The 18,893-nt window shown below is 36.1% G+C and overlaps 1 non-coding gene across 1 annotated transcript; it reads right to left on the bottom strand.

Annotated features, from left to right (window-relative positions):
• Positions 1-9,220: 9,220 nt before the first annotated feature.
• On the bottom strand, positions 9,221-9,293 carry TRNAG-UCC (transfer RNA glycine (anticodon UCC)). Its single transcript has one exon. It is a non-coding gene; the product is annotated as a tRNA-Gly (tRNA).
• Between the last annotated feature and the right edge of the window lie 9,600 nt (positions 9,294-18,893).

Here is an 18,893-nt window from a genome sequence, read left to right as displayed (position 1 = left end):
AGGTAATGTTAACGACCGGGACATGCATGTCCATGATCCAAGGGAATATAAAACTGATCATTAAATTTATACTAGAGTTTGAAGGAAATGGCCACAAATTTAGAGAAAGTGATATAAATAAACATTAATTATTCTGTAAGCTACACATTTTTATTATAATTATTTATGTATTCTATTAATTTTTATTATACATTCCCCGCGATCTACCGTACGTACTGTACTTTCCGGGCATAAGACGCAATTTTTCTTTGAAAATAGGTTTGAAAATCATTGTGCATCTTATGCTTCGATGCTAGCTTTGTGAATGGGTGAAAGCTTCATGGGATTCTGTGAAAACTGAGATAATAACCTGTCGGTTAGCACCCTATTCTTAAAGTCTTCATATAGATTATATATATATTTTTTTCGTAGAACATGAATATGTATAGTGTTCGTGCTGTGAGAGATTTGTCACAGAATACTGAATGCAGTTACGATTGCATTGTCCTCTTCTTTAGGTCATCTGCCCCGAGTCCGGTACCGTGCTCAGTGTATGTTTATGATGGTATTGAATTTGACATCATTAATGTAGATGACTGGAATATTTTTACAGAAGATGCTGGAAGTGTAATCTTTCCACGTGGATTTCTAATTTTTTTTTTCATTCCATACTGCCAATCGCCGATTAAGTATAGGGTAAATTAGGGTCCGTTGGACAGTCGGGCATGTTGGACACTTTGTACTTTAACGTGTTACCTCGCCACTTGTGGGCATCACATTCTGATAGAAATCAATGACGGAAATAGTCCCACTCGTGGCTACTCCCCACACTGATTTCTAGCAGAATGTGGTGCCTACAAGTGGCGAGATAACACGTTAAAGTACAAAGTGTCCAACATACCCGACTGTCCAACAGACCCTAATTTACCCTATACGTGGTTAATGATTGTATTGTTGGCTAAAAAAATAGAAATAGTGAATGGATTAGTTGTTAATTGCACTGTGGAGTGAAGGAATAGATGACGGACGGGTCCGTACGTGCTTACATACAGGCTAATCCGTTTGTTAAGACAAAATAAAGTCGCTATAAAATTATATTAAGACTGCTAAAGAAGTTAGTTTAGTTAAAATACAAGAGATTTGTATCATTATTTTTACGAACTAAAGGAATTGGTTTACCACTTAACATCGACTGTATAAACAAAATGTCTTTTGCTGCAAGGCAAACGGCCACACACTGGTGGACGTAGGCGTGCTGCTGCGTTAACAAGTACCAAGAAGAGTTTTGTTAGACGACTGTCCGCAGTGATGTCTGTGCCATACCAACTTACTAAATTTATCTAATAAGTTACTGTATCCTTATCGCATTGAACGCGTTTAGATATTATGCGTTGTGATTCCCTAGAAATTAATCACATTTGAAGAGTCCACTGCAAGAATGATGGATGTCACTTTTTTGTCGAAAATGAACCTGGACTGTCAAAGCATAGCTTTAGACATACAGAATGTACATAGAGAGTTATATGGCATTAACACTGATAGTCATTGTCCATTAATAATCGGAAAATCACAGTTAAGCTTTGAGCGCTAAGCATTTCAAACTTTCAAATCCTTCTCCTGAGAAATGTGTTCCAAATGACATCAATCATTCTTGCAGTTGACTCTTCATTTGCTTTTAATATCACAGATACAATGGGAATAGCAAGTGAACTCGGTGTTCTAGCAATTTGGCGCATCACCTCTTTGAAAAGAAGTTGGTGATTTTCATAAATAATATTTCATGTAAACTGGTGCTGTCTTGGTGAGTCAATTTTGTACGTGGCCTTCAAAATGTTCAGATCTACCTCCATCTGATTTTTTTAGGTTTCCTAAAGAATGTTTTCTGTGCACAGCGAACACAGGAATATTGATAATCTCGAAGGAAATATTGTTTCAGTTTTTTAAAATAGTTATTCTGAGATGATAGGTCACACATGGAAGGAATTAGCCTCAAAATTTCATTTGTATGAGGTATAACAGCTGTGGTAAGAAATCCTATCCTTCTAGAATATATTTACCTAGACCTAGACAAATAAACATTAACCATTCTCATGTCACAGCGTGAATATTTTGTCTTTTCAGACAGATCACCTTCCATTTTGGTGAAAGGGGAAGTGCTGAATGAGTTCCTTGGTGACAGAATAGGCTGTGGATGGGTTGGTTGGTGGCTGCATTATTGCGTGAAATGATAGCTGGTGGATGTGTTGGATAAAGGTTATATTCCTTGAATGGAAAGTTTTTGAAAAGTCTCAAATTAATGTAAAAGTATTCCGTTTTATAATTATTGTAACGTCACAAGAGGTCTGAGATTTGCCGATAAATTCACGAGCGAAGCGAGTGGATTTATTTGGGAAATTTCAGATCTCGAGTGACATTTATGAGGACTATTTCGTGAATAAAATAAAAATGTAAATGATATATCCCTAAAATTCGCTTCAAAAATGTTAATAACAGTATATTTGTGAATACTTAACCTATTCAGACATTGTGAAGTTGAAATAGATGAATAACGATTACTGCAATAAAGAAATTGAATGTTATTCAGTAACGCCAATTGAGAAAAGCGAAATACAGGTTTAAAAATGTATTGTAATGCGGTTTTCTCTTGTTATTATAACAGAAATACGTTTTCATTATCTGCTGAAATAATAAATTAATTTAAACATTTTATATTATAATTACAAATAACCTGATCGATAGATTAATTAAATGAACAATTGTAATGGAGTGTCATTTTCTTTAGAGACAATAGACATGTAATTAGAACATAATATGTAGATGTGGAAGTAGGATTTTACACTTTATTTAGTACATGCTCATCGATTTAAGTGGAAACAGTTGGCGACCCTGACTAAACAAAAGAACGATCATGCGATAAATTGATAGTGATAAATCGAGCTGCAGAAATTATCGTGATGTATGACTGTCATTGGTTGGAATTCAAAATTTCATTACACTTCATTGGCCGAAAATGGAATGACGTCATATAAAAGAAATAGTAATTGTAAACCGATTAGTTAATTGATGTGTTGTTGAGTGAGAGACTAGGTGTTGGATGGTTACTTGGCAGTTGTATTGTTGAATGGAAATATGGGTGAAGTAAGGGTTAGTTGATGATTGTTTTGATGGATTAAGTTATAGATAGTGGATAGGTTAATTTTTTGGTTGTATTTCTTAGTCAAAATATAGATTGCGGATGAGTTGTTTGCGGTTATAGTTTTACGTGAGAAGGTAGGTGATAGATGGGTTGGTTCCCGGTTGAATTGTTGATGAAAGTATAGTTGATAGGCGAATTGGTTGATATTTGCGTATTGTGTAAAAAGATAATATCGTGAATATATTTCATTGTGCCGTTTTCGAATGGAAGTATGATTAGTGAATTGGTAGATATGTTGTTGATGGTTTGAATTCTTAAGTGAAAGTATGGATAATTAATTGATTGCTGAAAGCTTTAAGATAATTTTCAACAATAGAGAAATGGCGTAACTGTGACTGTAGCAAAGAGTAAATAAATTGAAAACCTTTTACCCCAGCTCTGACCATATTCATATGATCTCATTATATTAATTATAATCCTGAATAATTTACTCTAAATGTGGTCTCTTCTATATTTGCATATAAGTAACTTTTCAACTTTAATAGGAAGAACTATTAGAGTTCATAATTTTAAATGGAAAATGGTTGCAGTGGTGTAACGAAGTTTTACTCTCATGAATATTGAAGAGTTTTTACTTTGACTGTCAACAAGTTTTTTCACTTTGCCTGTTGAGTATCGATTTTTTTATGGGTCTGTTAAAGATTCATGCTGACAACTCCGATTTATACATTTATCTAATTCTGGAGTCACTATCTGATGCAGGAGGGCAGAAGACACTAGCAGATGAGATTTGATGCATCATAGCGTTTATCCAATAAAATGATCCTTTAAATAAATCAAGTCCAACTGTTTTAAGTTTTAATGGAATTCTCCATTCATTGCATTATTTTATTGTGGAATAGTGACTGATATTCTGAATTATTTGTTAAACTTCGTCATCTGTAAAATTCAAATTAAGTGTGCACCTGATTATGAAGATTATTTCAATTTCACTAATATGCGTATTCACCTGCGCAATAACTTATAAGGAACCTCTGAGTTTCAACCAATCAAATGATCTATTAGTGCATTATTGTAGTTTTAAATGATCGGTTCTATTTCATCGCTACTATTTTAGTTATTGTTTCTTCCTATCAGGTAATTTATTACGTCATGACAGTCATGCTACTATTAATAATTCACTGAACAACAAGAATTTTGATCCGACTTAAAACAATGCGTCCCTTTTGTTTGGTGTGCGCTGAATCCGAAAATGCATCTCTTTCCTTCGTATCACGTAAGGATCTTAAGATATACTATGATTACACTTTTCGATAAGCGCTCCCCAGGAAACTTCTGGCGCGGGTTGGGAATTGTAAACCAAAACAAATGCTAATGCATTTTATGAGTTTATGACTTATTTCCGATTTTTTATGGTTGTTGGCGTGTTCTTTTGTACTTCTAATAAATAAACAGATATTTGTCTCTTCTATTCAGTAAATTTCATAACAGTTCAAAGTAAGGTCTACTCAATGAGCAAGGAAGGGTGTGGTGTACAGTACTTAAAAGTAAAGTTTACCATTTAGAGTGAAGGTAAATTAAAAGAGGGCATTTTCATCGGTCCACTAATTCACAAAGTTATGACTGACTCTTTGTTTGAGGAAAAACTTTCCGTTACAGAAAGAATAGGCTAGCATGGCGCGCTTTCAAAGATGTTTGCTCAAATTTTCTTGATAATTCTAGGGCAGACAACTACATAGAACTTGTTGTGGAAACCATGCCATGTGCATATGGGAAAATGGGCTGTAATATGTCTCTCAAAATACACTTTTTACATTCTCATTTTGATTTCTTTCCGCCTAACCTTGGAGCGGTAAGCGACGAGCATGAAAAAAGAATACATCAAGAAATATCTGAAATGGAAATGCGATATAAAGGAAGATCATCATCCAGCATGCTTGCAGACCATTGTTGGTTCCTTATAAAAGACAGTCTCTGGTCTAGTTATAAACAGAAGTCATCCAGAAAATTCTTTTAAATGTAAGTTCAAATTCCGAGATTTTTCTCATTATAGGCATGAAATATTTTTATTGTTGTGTGTTTTAAACTATGTAACATCATTTTTGTATGTAGTACATATTTTTCAAGTATTGTGAGACATTTTGAATCCCTAGTGTGTTGTAATTTTACCAGTAGCAGTGAAAATTAAAAATAATAAGTATTTTTACAAAAAATTAAATTCATTATCTCCGGAAGATGGTACGTGATGGGAAAATTTGGATTTTAAATTCACATCTAGGGCACATATATTAGTAATAGTCATTTATTTTTATTTCGGAGCAAGACAAAAAGTAAAAATTTGTTGTTCAGAGAAACACCTACAAAGTTAAAAAAGGAGGAAGGGAACTGGCCACCCTAACCCAAAGCCTCTTCTCTTCCTTGTCTCACGTGTGATGCTTCATTGGTGTCACTAGTGAGGTTCAGGCTTCTCTTCAGACAGTTGTCTAAACAACAACAACAATTTAAATAATAGATAAAGTGATGGTTGTTATTCAATTTCCATACCGTAATTTTATTATAAGTTGAAAAGAATACAAGATTCGAGGAACATCAAGCAATGAGGAAAATGCATCTATACTCTGAATTAAATTGTATCTGCTTCAGAATAAAATGTTATGACTTTAAATATTTGCCTAATTTTCTTATCTCATTGAGTCAGTTCGAACGCTTTATCCCGATAATGTTAAATTATGCACAATTCTCTCACCTTTCGTCAAAGAGGGAATAATTAAATTTTTACCACACGTTCATTACTCACTATTCTCAGTTTTAACAAAGAAGTTTCTTCTTATAAATAATATATTGAAAGAAAAGTTATAAACACTATATTAAAGTTCTTAATACGCCACATTTAATTAAATTATCTCACACAATTTAAATAAAGACAAGGAATCTCATTTTAAAATTTAGATGCACAAAAGTACAAACAACTGAAAATATTTAAGTATGATGAAACATTAAAACTTGTGAAATTACTTTTAATTACGTACTGTGTTAATTATTGAAACTTAAGAAGGTACTTACATGGTATGGACGCATTAGAAGGATGAATGACTATCGGCTTCCAAAACAAATTTTAGATTGGACACCAATGGGAAATAGGGGAAGAGGAGGAACAGTTACATGCATGAAAGGAAATGCAGATGCTATGGAGGAGACTGGGAGAGTAGATAAGAATGGTGGAAATGAATTTCGGCACAAGACAATGCTTGAGCATTTGAAAACCTGCCCTTATATATAAGAAGGCAATATACATTTGTCACTAGTTTCGAAGTGATGTTCGCAATTATCAAACACATTCGTTGAGGATTTTTCAAAACGCACACTCTCTTCTACACAAGTGATGTGCATCAAGCATTAAACGTTTAAGGTTTCTTAACGTGTTCTGAAAATGAGTTACGAAATGAGGAAAATGTAACTTTGCTGATATACGGCATTCAGAATTTCTCTGATCGTATTTTTCGAGTTATTATCAAATGTTTACACATAAACTTCAAATTATAGGAACCCATAGACTTGCCAAGCAATGTATTGTACTTTATTGGTAGGTTAATAAACTAAATATTTTATTTACTCTGCAAGCAAGGGATAACCCGTATCTGAAGCAAGTCACTGCTGTGCGTTTGTTGTCAAATGTTCATAGTTAAGCTACACAGTTACCAACTTTCAAGCATAATGCACGAGACATTCGCAATTAGCACAAGATTTCCACTCTCCCGCATTGGGACTTACAAGCAAACATTCTCATGGGGGCAGATAACAAAAAGTTAATTTTTTTCTTTCATCATGTTAATAATTCCAAAACAAGTGCTTATACAAATTTTGGCCACTCCACCGGAGTTACAAGGCCGTCCAGAAAGTGATTTTCCCTGGGCCAGTTTACAGAAAAAGAAACAATTTCATCGAAAAATTTATTGGAACAGAGACAACAATTGTTGCATTAATTTTCAATATATTCCTCACCGGAAATGAGACATTTGTATGCCGATTCTGATCCCAGGCGGCAGACTTCTACGACACAAATATGCAAAAATTGATCCCATGGTATGACAAATGTCTCAATTTCAATGGGAAACATGTTTAAAAATTAGGCAACAATTACTATATCTGTTCCAATAAATCTTTCCATGAAATTGTGCTTTTTTCTGTAAACGGCCCCAGGGAAAATCACTTTCTGAACGATCTCGTAATTGCGGTGGAGTGGCCAAAATTTGTATAAGTACTTGTTTTGACGTTATTAACATGATGGAAGAGAAAAATTTAACTTTCTTATCTGCCCCATGAGAATGTTTGCTTGTTAGAGGTGATCCCAAAAATTTCGTATGTAATGTTATACTTTCTTCCTATTATTATTATTATTATTATTATTATTATTATTATTATTATTATTATTATTATTATTGTTGTTGTTGTTTTTGTTGTTGTTATTGTTGTTATTATTATTGTTGTTATTATTATTATTATTATTATTATTATTGTTGTTGTTATAGTAGTTATTGTTGCTGTTGTTATTATTATTATTATTACTATTATTATTGTTATTATTATTACTATTATTACTATTATCCTTACTGGATAAGAAAAGAAGTGAAGATATAAGGGGGGAACTAAGCATTTTTAAATTAATAGACACAATAAAACAATATAGAAACGATTGGAAACAACATATACAAAAAATGGAAGCGGATCGCATACCAGAACTGATAATGAACTACAACCCAATAGGTAGAAGAAATGTTGGTAGACCGAAAACAAGATGGGCTCAACAGTGTTAAAAAATGAGACCGGAATGAGTCTCATAAGCCTTAATTCATGATGATGATGCTGCTGCTGATGATAATGATGATGATGATGATTATTATTATTATTATTATTATTATTTCAGCTTTGCAGCGAAAATTAATAACGGAAGTCTTGAAAATATTAATTTTTTCACCAATTTTTAAATATGTGAACAGAGTTGTTCGTCTATAGATTCGTTGAAAATTAAATAGACGAATCATCTGTTATAGCTGCTAAGTAATTTGCTTTTTTTATGTGAATCCACATATGGACGAGTTTTAATGAAAAATTGACGAAATCGTCAAAATAAAACTATTGCAATTTAGGCTATAGTTTTAAAAAATGTGTTTTTGTAATTATCTGTAAAATGTATGTAATTATGAGTTCGTTTTTGTAAGGAAATATGTTTCATACCTTATAATACGTTAAATTATTCTTATTTCGTGATCGCCAGTTTGCAAAACACTGCTCTGAAGATAACAGAGTTTAAATTTCACAATAATTTACGACACAAAATTTCATTGACCAAACCTTGCAGCAAAATTCGTTATTTATTCGTGTTCAGCCTCTCCTCCACTAGGGAGAGGGAAGAGTGTACACATTAATGGATCTAATTTAAAGCCTTCACTCTCCAAAATTGGGGGGAAAAATTTATTACGAAGTAACATATTGTCAGTGATTTTTTTATAGTTGTTACTCTGAACTTATATTACAAGCCATTGGTTGTGAATCGAAGAACAATTAGTTCAATGAATCACTTGTGATCACATTCAGCCCCGTTACAATAAACACGAAGGGGGGATGGGAAGGACAGAATCCATAGGATTTGCACCAGATTGATCGCAAACAGTTACAACTCCCTCTGAGCAAACATCAGATTTAGCCCGGAACATGGGCTCGAATATATTGGCCAGGACACCATAATAACTCACTGCGCATGCGTGCAATAGTCTCTCATATCCGAGGATGGCTAACAATCATTAATGCCCTGTAGGTATATCTTGTACGCAGCCTACCTATTCAATGCTACTTACAGCTCCAATATTGCCAACATTTAGTCAACGAACTTCCTATTGCTGCATCCAGCTATGCTCTTTCAATGTGGTCGAATTTTCTTCTTAAGTACGGAGTATATCTGCTTTTGTTACCAAGTAGTTTATAAATAGCAAATGTAAAGTATACAAGCGTGCAGTATACACTTAGAAATTGTTCCTGTTGTACGAATCTGGCTTTCAGGTAGTAGCTCCCTGTAAAGCAGGTTTGAATAATTTCAAGGAAAAATTGTTCCGGGGCCGGGTATCGATCCCGGGACCCTTCGCTTGGAGCGCGAACGCTCTACCGACTGAGCTACCCCAGAAACTGTACACGACACCGTTACAATTTTTCCTTTTATATCCACATAACTCACGTGAGCTGACAAGACTCCAGAACTCAACTTATGAGTGCACACAAATACTGTGTGACTTAAATTGTGGCTTTCTGTTAACGTATCTCCAGTAACGAATTTATTATACAAATCTGGCTTTCAGGTAGTAGCTCCCTGTAAAGCAGGTTTGAATAATTTCAAGGAAAAATTATTCCTGGGCCGGGTTGTGTTGTGTTCCTGTTGTGTTTCGTAGATACACTTTGTGGCGTTATGTTATGTTATGTTATGTTATGTTATGTTATGTTATGTTATGTTATGTTATGTTATGTTATGTTATGTTATGTTATGTTATGTTATGTTATATTATGTTATGTTATGTTATGTTATGTTATGTTATGAATTAAAGTCTGGCTGGGCGGAAGAGAAGGCCTACTGGCCTTAACTCTGCCAGATTAAATAAATAAATTATTATTATTATTATTATTATTATTATTATTATTATTATTATGTTGTGTTGTGTTACGTTTCGTTACGTTACATTACGTTACGGCACTTTACGTTACGCCACTTCACTTTACGCCACGCCTCATCACGTCACGTCATCTTATATTATGTTACGTAATTTTATATTATGTTATGTTATAGTATACCCTTCGTTCTCCATGTTTTCCCCTCCTCTCCTTGTATTTCCATTATTCTCCATGCATTTCCCTTGTCCTCTTTATATTATGTTATGTTGTATTGTGTTACGTTACGTTACATTACGTTACGCCACGCCACATCACGTCAGGTCATCTTATATTATGTTATGTAATTTTATGTTATTTTATGTTGTGTTGTGTTACCTTATGTTATGTTATGTTACGTTATGTTATGTTATGTTAATTTATGTTACGCCATGTTACGATACGTTACGCCACGCCACATCTCGTCACATCATCTTAACCCATTTATGCCCAGGTGGGTCGTTTTCGACCCATTGATTAAAATTATTTTCCACGCGAATTAGTCTAGACAACACTACGTGTCTACTTTTCTTAGATGCACAAAGGTACAATGCACTTGTGGAAGACGCGGGAAACCAACAGACCACATCATTATTGCGCCGGAACTTGCCGAATATATATGACGCAACTACCGTCTTCTTGGAGAAGAAAAAGTGAGTAAAAACTCTGTTCCATCCGTGAATTTTATTAACAATCAGTGTTTCTTGCCAAGAAGATTCAGGAGCATATGTATCTTGTATGTTTTTGTCAATATTTACGCTATTTGCTGTACAGTAGGGCTTAGAATTTAGTGTGGGTCGATAACGACCCACTAAGCACTTATTCGAGGATTACCTTTCACGTAGCTTTTCATTATGAAATCATTTTGTTTTCTTATTATTTTTCTTTGAGTGATGTTTTTGCGAACAATTACCTCAATAGAAGTTTGTGTAAGGATTAGTAGTGATTTTGGGAATGATAATTCTAATATATTTATCAGAATATCTCAGACTTATTACTGCTTTTGTTTACAACATTGTTTTATTTGTGTAATGTTAATTTCACCGTTTGGGATGCACTCTGGATAGTCTTTGACGAACTAAGTAGTTCATAATTCTCGGCACTAGCGGCACCTATGAGAGCCGGGTGTGAATAACAATCAGAATGACCCCGTTTTGCCTTTTTATTATCTTCATGAGAGTTCTCTACTGGCCCCATCTGAAAACTGAGATCCTTCATAACTGTTTCCATAATCATAAGTATTCCCTCTTTTCAGACTCTGACAGTAATCTAAATTCTAGAATAGTTGGAGAGATCTGATTCTTCCGAAATCCCAAAATACGGGGCAGATATATTCATTGGTCTGCCTGAGGATAATGGATGCAGATTCTGGAGATGAAGATTGTAAGGACTCCGACCGAGCTCAACTACAAGCCACAGCAGAGTTAGTGACAGAGCTACCAGACATTGTTCAGCCTTATAATGAGGAAGAGAGCGCCGATATTAGAAGAGATTCAGATCTTATCAGCAATGAAATTGACAATTCTCCACCACCGACACGTAGAATATAGCGAGAAAGAAATAAAGGTGAGCATCACGTCTAACCAACATGGAGTAGCCCCTTTACAAGAAGAAAGAGGATATCAAAGTTCGTCTGCCTTATGTTTTCCGTAAATATAATTGCAATATGAGTGGAGTACATACTTCTCATATACGTGGAAAATATGGCACATACCATTACTTTCGTGGTTATTAGATGTGTGCATGAACAATGCTTGGCTTCTCAGTCAATCGATCATATGGAAAGTCTTTGGATGCACTCGCCTTCGGCCACGAAATAACGCAAGCCTAAAATTTGACACTTCTCCAAAGAGTGGAAGACGAGTTCATTCCTTCGATACCATCAAAGAACACCGGAGGAAGGATCACAACAACAAAGACAGCGATACAAGAGTTGTGACAATGTAAAAGCATGTCAGAGATGCACCATATCATGAGTAGAACTAAGGACTTATGTCATGTATTTTTAGTAGGTTATTTTACGACGCTGTGCCAACATCTCAGGTTATTTAGTGTCTGAATGAGATGAAGATGATAATGCCGGTGAAAAGTGTCTGGGGTCCAGCACCGATAGTTACCCAGCATTTGCTCATAATGGGTTGAGGGAAAAACCCGGAAAAAAACCTTAACCAGATAACTTGCCCCAACCGGGATTCGAACCCGGGCAACCTGGTTTCGCGGCAAGACGCGCTAACCACAGGTGTGGACTTTATGTCATGCACCATAATTTATTGTGTGTTTCAAATTATTTATTTCTTCCAGTACAAGGTTTCCTTTCAGATGTGTGAATGTAAAATACATGTAAATATGAATATAGCTCTCAAGGAAATTATTCAATATTTAAAAAAAATCGCATGCGTTTTTAATATGGTAATGATTTGTTTATACATTACTTTTAAATTTAACAAGTTGCATACTACGCAAAAGCATAAATCAAACAAAAAATCATCAAAACATCATAATGAACAAATTCTCGAGGAAGTACCTAGAGGGTCGTTATCGACCCATCCCATAAATTTTTACCGAAGTAACAAAATCAGTATTTTCATAGTTTCTCATTCTTACAACGTCCCTCTGACTCACTTAATATGATATGTGAAACAAAAATTAAAAAAAATAATCTGGGCATAAATGGGTTAAATTACTTTATGTGATTTTGTTATGTTATGTTACATTACGTTACGCCACGCCACATCACGTCACACATCTTAAATTACTTTATGTGATTTTGTTATGTTATGTTACATTACGTTACGCCATGTTACGTTACGTTACGCCACGCCACGCCACATCACATCACATCATCTTAAATTACTTTATGTGATTTTGTTATGTTATGTTATGTTATGTTATGTTATGTTATGTTATGTTATGTTATGTTATGTTATGTATGTCATGTTATGTATTCTATGTTATGTTACGTTACGCCACGCCACATCACATCACGTCATTTTATGTCCCCTTTAGGGGAGGGCAGTGATTTGGACAGTACTCTCAAGCAGACCGCTTTGGTGGGCCCACTGTACTACCCAGGATGGAATGGTGTGAAGTCCTAAGACCTCCGGCGCTACTGATAGCCTACCTCTGCACGCCGCCAACTGACTCTTCTACAGCCTTCATGATCCATTTACTATTCCACGTAGCCCTCATTGTGGTTCCTCAACCCCGGTTCCACGAGTTACCGTGAGCCCATGGTGAACCTACGGTGCATTGCCCTACCACCAATAACGACTGTTCACAGGTCCTAGTTCAACGGCGGCCCGCAGCCGACTCTACATCGCAACAAGCCCGAAACCTAGGAAAGAAACTGAGATGATGATGATGATGATGATGATGATGATGATGATGATGATGATGATGAAAGAGGAGAAGTGTAATTATGATGGCGAGGTCCACCGCCGAAAGTTATCCAGAAATTCTGTTTCAGTTGGTTGAGAGAAAAGCTCAGAACAAAGAATCTGAACCCGGACCCGCTCTTTCAAGGTCAAACATGCTAATCTTTACTCCATAGCAGTGAACGTTATGTCATGTTTTGTCACGTAATACAAGTCATGTTGTGTTGCGTATCGTCACATCACATTGTTTTATGTTTGTGTGTGTGTTGTGTGATGATTCTTGGGTGTTGGATGTTGGCATCGAGCACGAAAGATGTTTTCACCAGCAACTGAATAACCTATAATCAGAAAGAGGATGGCAAATAAGCCCCACTAGAAACCTATCTCTAAAATTCTAAACCACGGACACTCTTCCCTTAAATCCCTTGGTAAGAAGAATACACACATTTCTTCACATTATGCCCTCATTGCCGACCAGGCCATATGTTATTAGAGTCATCTCACAGCCAATTGGCTAGTCTCCTAAATTGAGACAAACTATCCTGTCTGTCGATTCCGTGCCTTTCCTAAGGCGCTGAGACAAATGTCGGGATACGACTTGAAAGAAAGAACAAGGGTCTATGTCTGTCTTCCCACACAAATTTCGGCATTCCAAATTAAGAAAAAGCCTTTTGAAATTGGGGTTTTACTTTCGCATGTTGCCTTTGCTACTCTAGGCCAGTTTACTCGGGTGTCTGCCGCATAGAGCAAAGGCTCAGGTCCTTCTTTTGAGATGACTGCGGCATTCCTTTTCCCCACTCGCTGTGCAAAATTGTAACATCTTGTTCGATATTGCTCTGTTTCTTTTCTGTCGTCCTTCGTCCCTCTCATATGATAGCTATTAGGTTACGTCCATTTTCAGAATTTTTCCTTTCAAATTCTGTAACTTTCCTTCATATGAAACGGCGAAAATCGGAGTGAGACAAGTGGGCAACAGACTTGGAGTTGACATAGACACTACCTCTCAGTCTCAATTTCCCCTGAAAGGACGTACCTTTTAAATGTTTTCTCATCCTGTCATCCACCTCGTGTAAAGAGCTGAAAGAGGTCATGAGATTATTTGTAAAATAATACAAAAGCGTCTTATTAACATAGGCCCTACATTTATTTTGCGTTTAGAAATATAAACAGGGTTGAACATAAAAATATAAAATATTTCAGCAGTAATAAAATAAACAATACGATACGTGTACTTCCTTTTTCAGAACGTAGCCTATCACAACTGGACTAAATATTCACAGTGATGCTTTCGTTTTGATGACAATCATAGACGGGGAATTTAATTTGAATGAATACGAGGTTGCAAATGTTATAAATAATTTAAAAACTTTTTCTGAAAACTCGCGATATTTTTTTGATGCAGAACTGGTCAACATTCTGCCAAAAAGGTCTAGTTTTAACGTTCCATCAATACGTATAGGCCCTATAGGCTATTTAAATGAGTTTTTCCTTAATATCTTTTGTAATCGCAGCCAGTTGAACGCAACAGATTCAGTATCCATCTGTGACTGTCGTAATTGGTTTAAGTTTCTTTCGGAAAATACTCAAAATACTTACTTACTTACAGATGGCTTTTAAGGAACCCGAAAGTTCATTGCCGCCCTCACATAAGCCCGCCTTCGGTCCCTATCCTGTGCAAGATTAATCCAGTCTCTATCATCATATCCCACCTCCCTCAAATCCATTTTAATATTATCCTCCCATCTACGTCTCGTCCTCCCTAAAGGTCTTTTTTCCTCCGGTCTCCCAACTAACACTCTATATCCATTTCTGGATTCGCCCATACGTGCTACATGCCCTGCCCATCTCAAACGTCTGGATTTAATGTTCCTAATTATGCCAGGTGAAGAATACAATGCGTGCAGTTCTGCGTTGTGTAACTTTCTCCATTCTCCTGTAACTTCATACCGCTTTACATGGTCGTCTTTCTCTTCTGTAGGGGCGTGAGCATGTATAACTATGATGTCGCACCCCTTAAGTACTAAATGTGATAACCTGTCACTGATAAATTCGACCTTTTTTACTGCTGATTTTATTCTTTTATGAACAAACAATCCTCTTCCTAATTGGTGATTATTGTTTCCTTCCCCATAATACAACAAGTAATCTCCTATTTGTGATATGCCATTCCCATCTAACGTAACCTCTTGTACTCCCACGAAGTCTATTCTATATCTAGCTAGTTCTTTTGCTACTAATGTTACCCCTCCTGTTCTATAAAGACTAGTTACGTTCCAAGTGCCAAATCTCAAAACCTTATTCCTTTGCTGTGGTTGTGCCAGAGAATCAGTCCTATTCCGAGGCTTATTGTAGGGATTCGTAACAAGCTGTTTTTTACGGTGATGGGTTGTTAGCCCTTCGCCCAACCCCCAAGCTGGAGGACCACCTCTTATCGGCTGTCCACGACTGCTTATTCAATATATTCGCAGCTACCCTCCACATCTGGAGGCCGTCTCCTCTATCCGCAACTTGAGGACGCGCCATGCCGTGGTGATAGGGACCCACAATACATGGACTCAAAATACTGATGATAAAAAAATGTACTTCGAGCGCGTCCACTGGTTTCGAATAAAATTAAAATTATTTACGATTTTACAAGGATATTTAATTTTTTGACGGAGTCAAGAACCAGTAAGTTTGTAAAAATTTAGTTTTTGCGAGATTTTAAGGTATATAAACATGAATAAAAATTGCAAATCCCAACAAATTCTCCTAATTTCTTAAACAAATACTAAATTCATATGTCTGCACATGGCCCCATGCAGAGAAACATAAGTTTGTTAGTGTATGACTTCCAAATGGGAAAATCGTTCGTTTCAGGAGCCGAAATTGTGATTTGTGTAAACGTTAATAAAATCTATAAGTGGCGGATCGCAAACTGAAGTGCCACCCAAAAGTGGGTCGCGCCTTCAAAAAGGTTGGGAACCACTGTTCTAATGAGTACCACTATTACAAACTTATATTCAACGACAGACCGACTCTGCTATGGAATATAGAACCGATTCAAGAGACCACTTACTATAAATGAACAAAACTAACTGCCGCTCTCGCTCGCTGTGTTCGTTGCATTTGTCTTTCGAGCTCGACTCGTCATCCTCGTGCGCTTCGAGTCTCGCTCATCATTCTCGAAATGGCATTTGGTCGGAGTGTAAAGATTTCGTAACTTTGAATAACATACATCATTAAAATAAATTACATTACAAATGTTTAAATGAGACAAAAAGACAAAACAGAACAGTATCTTAGTTATCAAACTATTCTTGTTCCATTATATGATAATACCTATGATTATATAAATAAAAAAAATAGACTACTCAAATAAATTTGCATTTTGTGAGAAATATAAAACATAACATTAATATCTTTTTACTTGAGATTGCACACTTGATCTTAAACATATTAAAAGCAAATTAATAAGAGCCTAGTAACTAAATAAAGACTGGGGAACAGATTATTATACACTGAAAGAGGTGTTTCAAATAGGCTATTTAATTGTTTATACATATATAACAGTTGCCAAAGTAGATAAAAATTCAGTCAGTGTATAAACAACTGTGGTGATTCAAGGCTGCTTGACTTCGGGACTTCGGGAGTCATCAATATCGAGTTTTGGAACACTCACAATCAGTCTTTACGTCAAGGACGCGACATAATACAACATTGTCGTGCGGGTTTTCGGCTTTGCGGGCGCTGTTATTCTCGCTTTCTCGATCGTTGTTCATCTCTACCACTTATACTTACTTATAAGGCCGGAACAGGCAATACAGCCTCTTCGTTTAAGTGTACACAATGCTAATGAAGACGACAATCATGATGATAACGATGATGATGACATATTTCATGTAAAGTGAATACTATCTTTAAAACTATTATTTTCTATGCGGGAATTGCTAATTCATCAACAAATGTTATTACGTTCTTATACTTACTTACTTACCTGCTTGCTTACTTACTTACTTACTTAGGCCTACTTACTTACTGGCTTTTAAGGAACCCGGTGGTTCATTGCCGCCCTCACATAAGCCCGCCATTGGTCCCTATCCTGAACAAGATTAATCCAGTCTCTATCGTCATATCCCACCTCTCTCAAATCCATTTTAATATTATCTTCCCATCTACGTCTCGGCCTCCCCAGAGGTCTTTTTCCCTCCGGCCTCCCAACTAACACTCTATATACATTTCTGGTTTCGCCCATACTTGCCGATCTCAAACGTCTGGATTTAATGTTCCTAATTATGTCAGGTGAATAATACAATGTGTGCAGTTCTGTGTTGTGTAACTTTCTCCATTCTCCTGTAACTTCATTCCTCTTAGCCCCAAATATTTTCCTAAGCATCTTATTCTCAAACACCCTTAACCTATATTCCTCTCTCAAAGTGAGAGTCCAAGTTTCACAACCATAAAGAACAACCGGTAATATATCTGTTCTATAAATTCTAACTTTCAGATTTTTTGACTGGAGACTGGCTGATAAAAGCTTCTCAACGGAATAATAACAGGCATTTCCCATATTTATTCTGTGTTTAATTTCCTCCCGAGTATCATTTATATTTGTTAGTGTTGCTCCCAGGTATTTGAATTTTTCCACCTCTTCGAAGAATAAATCTCCAATTTTTATAATTCCATTTCGTACAATATTCTCGTCACGAGACATACAGTAATCATATACTAAATAAAAATCGAACAATCAAACATTTGTTTTTCGCTTTACGAACCAGTGTTGAATAGCTGCAAGGAGCAATACACACAGTCTATGAAACTCGTTACCTGTGCGTCTCGTAACTGATATTTTGTGGATCTGAGAGCGAATGCCTCTTGCATGGAAGCTGGATCCGACGGTCCCTGGGCCGTTGAATGTATGAATGCGCTTAACACGTGTTTTTAATATGATGTATGTTTCCTTCATGCGGACTGTTTTCGCGACTGAATGTGATATCACAACAATGGTCCGCGCCATTGTCTCCACCTTTTTATACGAACGCGTTTAATTTCAGATGTGTTTTGTGCGGTCGTGTACAGCAGGAGGAGATCGCGATGTCAGAAACATGTGTTGTTTTTGTACGTTTGTCAGTGTAATGTCAGCTCTATTGTGTTGGACAATGTTATCTGTTATCATCGACCCCGCAAAGTGTAATATAGTGTGTGGAACCGCCAAAAGATTGTTAATCTAACACATTGATTTACTGGCATTTCTACATTCAAGGACTGTTTACTTGCGATGGTTATATAGAATTTATTGATTGCGGTTTATTTTCTATCCCAGCCGCAGTGAGCACGATGAATATGGATTACACTTAAAGCTGCTCTTGGGTTCGAATCTCGCTTCTGATATGGACATTATTTAAAGACATTTAAAGAGACACGAAACGTGTAACTAATGTGTGATGCAGAAAATGTCCACATTAACTTTCAATGAATAATACTCTTGTTGTGAAAGTGATAGTTTCTGTATCTGTAGAGTCTGGTAGTGATGGTAGCCACAGGTATAGTTGAGACGGTAGCGCGTTTACCTGGTATTCAGGGTGCGGTTGGGCATGGCTTCGATTCTAATTTGAGCTGATTACTCGGTTAAATATCTTGGGAGTTTTATCGCAACCGAAAAGTGAATGTCAGTAATCAATGGCAAATCATCTGCTTCCTCTCGTTATCACCAATTCCATCGACATTAAATA

This window comes from Periplaneta americana, chromosome 13 (genome assembly GCF_040183065.1).
Source record: "Periplaneta americana isolate PAMFEO1 chromosome 13, P.americana_PAMFEO1_priV1, whole genome shotgun sequence".
Taxonomy (NCBI): Eukaryota; Metazoa; Arthropoda; class Insecta; order Blattodea; family Blattidae; genus Periplaneta; species Periplaneta americana.
This window is presented reverse-complemented; position numbering and strand designations above follow the sequence as displayed.